Source organism: Lactuca saligna, chromosome 2, assembly GCF_052625555.1.
Source record: "Lactuca saligna cultivar CGN05327 chromosome 2, ASM5262555v1, whole genome shotgun sequence".
NCBI lineage: Eukaryota > Viridiplantae > Streptophyta > Magnoliopsida > Asterales > Asteraceae > Lactuca > Lactuca saligna.
In genome coordinates, this window is record NC_136418.1 from 107,928,182 (window position 1) to 107,931,625 (window position 3,444).

General features: G+C 33.2%; 1 long non-coding RNA gene and 1 pseudogene across 1 annotated transcript; both read left to right on the forward strand.

Moving 5' to 3' along the window:
• The first annotated feature begins 417 nt into the window (after positions 1–417).
• Positions 418–1,161, forward strand: LOC145028995 (uncharacterized). The gene is made up of 2 exons (XR_013676307.1): positions 418–703; positions 865–1,161. It is a non-coding gene; the product is annotated as an uncharacterized LOC145028995 (long non-coding RNA).
• Positions 1,162–2,626: 1,465 nt separating this feature from the next.
• On the forward strand, positions 2,627–2,744 carry LOC145033033 (5S ribosomal RNA; annotated as a pseudogene).
• Positions 2,745–3,444: the final 700 nt, after the last annotated feature.

Here is a 3,444-nt window from a genome sequence, read left to right on the forward strand (position 1 = left end):
TTCAAATAATAGTTATAATACCCCCAGCTAAAGAGATTGTATCATGTTTTTTAATTCCCCGAATATAATAACTACATATAATATTTATTGATAATGTTTGTACCCCATTTAAAAATTTCTAGCTTCATCACTGGTTTATAATACAATAAAAATATTATATTAATGTTATTTTCTTTTGAGTTTTTTTATTCTAATAGTTATTTGTTCAATATATAAGTACCCATGCTTCATTTAATATATAATATGAAAATATTTTATTAGAATAATCAAATATTGTAAGGGTCTTCTAATAATGATAGTTAGAATCAAACTTGTTTTTCCAATGATCCCGTTAAAAGGCAAGCTCTAGATCCTTCAGATTCAGAGTTTTTGGTTGAAGTTTTTTTTTTTTACCCTCTTAACTGGGCATATGTAACAAAAAATGGTCTGGATCATGAAGAGGCAAGGAGTCTGAATGGAAAAAAAAAAAAAAAAAAAAAAAAAAGACATCTAATACCCTTGTCCTAATATAACACGCCTCCTGTTTTTTTCTTTCTCCCCCGCTACGCATCAGACCCTCCTTCATCGTTCTCCATTTTCGCAGGCATCAACCACTTCCCCCTACCAGCCTTAGGCGTCGGCAGCTTCCCTGCTACCCTCCGGCAGCGTTGCTCCATTCCGCCTTTGCCATCTCCTTCCTCGTCTCCTCCCTCCCTCTTATCTGGTAAGTTTTTATGGTTTTTTTTCTCAAAGTTAATGTTTGAATCGTCTTCTTGCTGCTCGATTTTGGATGAAATTGGTACTTTTATCGTGTTCTTGTTGCTCTCTTTTTTTGTGGTTTGTATGAAATTGATTTTTGTGTTCTATTCTTGCTGTTCTTCATAGTTTCGTTGAGTTGCTGTATGAAGTTTGTCATATGGGCTGATATTCGCTTGACCCAATCTTCCATTGCTGGCATTTGTAAGGGGAGCAAGTATTGTGAAAGTGCATTTCAAGAAATGGTGAAGTATTTGGGAATTTAATGTCACCACAGGTTAATACAGAGAGGATGTCAAAAACAGCCACAATCAATTTTTTTTGGTAAATATTGTGAGATATTGTTATAAAATTGCTATATTATGATATAACGAACCATATATAACAAATTTGGATGTTTATATGATCTCTAATCTAATTTGGATATTTTATGATGTTTAATTTGTATGTAAAAGATAGTTTAGAGAGTTAAAATTGTTATTTTCGTCATTAAGATGCAGGGATTCAGATGCCCAAACAAACATCAATTTTTGTTCAGATACAAATTCATAAGATACAAATTCATAAAGATCATCTTTATCATCCAGACATTTTCATCATCCAGATATGAATAATTTAAATACTACAAAACAGCCTCTTAGTTTTGTTATTATTGAAAATCAATTATATTTAAATTTGAATTATATAAAAAAGATATATAATATTAAATAATTTACGATTTAAGTTTCAATAACATCATCCAATTCTCAAAAAAATAAAAAATAAAAATAAAAAAATAATAAAAAAAAAATTTAATTTCCACTTTGATGTTATTTATAAACCATTTGATTTCCACTTTGATGTTATTTATGTATGAATTCAAATGTAGTATAAATTTTATTAAATCACATCTTACTTCCATTGTCACACAATCTAAAAACCGTATCTTTTTTATAGATCTTATCTTCATTGTCATTTTCCTTTTATTTTTAAATGTTACATCTCATTTATTGCATAACATATAATTTTAATTTTCAAGAAACAATAATATAATTTCTATCAAGTAAATGTTAATATAACAATAATAATAACGCAGAGCATTACACTGAAAATTAGTTTTCTTTCCCAATATCAAATCACCATCTACAAATCTGATTTCTATGTCAATATTAAATACCATCTTCTCATATAACAATCAAGACTCAAAATATTAATTTAAAAAAAAAAAAAAAAACTTTGGTTGTAGCCATTGCACTATTCCTTATATTTATGCAACCACGCTTTTAAGAACCGAGATGGGATATTAGATATCGACCTCTTTAAGATATTGTCCATTAGAATGCTAGACAAACACTATTTATGATGCTTTCAAATATCCTAAAATCAACATCTTTAAAGCTCACTTTTGACATGAACTCACTTTAAAAATGCAACAGAATCTTATACTTAAGAAACTTAATTTCATTTAGAAAGTATAACTAATACATAGGCATAGTTATCTTTAGCCTGCATAACACGATTTACAGTTATCTCTCTATAAAGATGTGTTTCCTTGTATACGTGTTCATCGAGGGCATGATTAGTCATTGATATTCTAACATGAAACAAATCAATCTTTACTGAGCAAGCAAATTTTAAAATCTCATTTTCAATGAATCTAATCCACAACGTTGCTGCTGTTGTTGTTGTTGTTGTTGTTGTTGGTGGTGGTGGTGGTGTTGGTGTTGTTGTTGTTGTTGTTGTTGTTGTTGGTCGTGGTGGTGGTGGTGGTGGTGTTGGTGGTGGTGGTGGTGGTGCTGCTGCTGCCCTCACGGCTTTAAAACGCGTTGTTGTTGGGTTAGATCTGATCTCACATCGGTTGGGAAGGAGAACTAAGCATTCCTTATAAGGGGTGTGGATACCTTCCCTATCATAACGCGTTTTAAAGGCGTGAGGGCAGCAGATCCCGTAAGAACTCTGCAGTTAAGCGTGCTCGGGCGGGAGTAGTACCAGGATGGGTGACCCCTTGGGAAGTCCTCGTGCTGAGTTGCCCAAAGCGGACAATATTGTGATACGTGCCAGAGGGGGATGTTACACAACTAATAATCAATTTCAGAAGAAAACAACAAATAATAACCCGATTTCAGCCATAAATCGGCGGTTTCAACGTATATGGGGAAGAGAAAAAAAGGAAAAGCTAAAGAATGGTGCATACCTGAAGCCACCTCCATTGTGTGACAATGCTTTGGAGGTATGGGAAGACAGGGATGAAGATGAGAAGATGTGGGAAGATGGCACCGAAGATGCAAAGGTTGAGCGTCGATGTGGAGAAATAAAGGGGTGTTTGGATTAGCTTTTTAGCTTATTGCTTACAGCTTATTTATGGTGGGAATAAGCAATAAGCAATAAGCATGGAGAGGGATGTTTATTAAAATTAGCTTATTTAGCTTAATAAGCTGGATTTTATCCAAACACTCAAATTAGCTTATTGTGGAAATAAGCAATAAGCACTTCTCTTTTTCTTATCCAAACATCCCCAAAGTGGCGGAGGTTGTAGAATCGAGAGAGAAGAAAAGGAGAAAGATTGAAATCCCCAAAATTATTTTTAGGTCAAAACATAGAAATGAGAAGGGTTTTCAACCATGTAAAAGAGACAGAGTTTACGGCCGATGGAAACAAGGTGGGGGTTTTATTTTTTAGGGATTTCATTTCCCTCCTTCGCTATTAAAGGATTGAACGCGCGTTTCACTA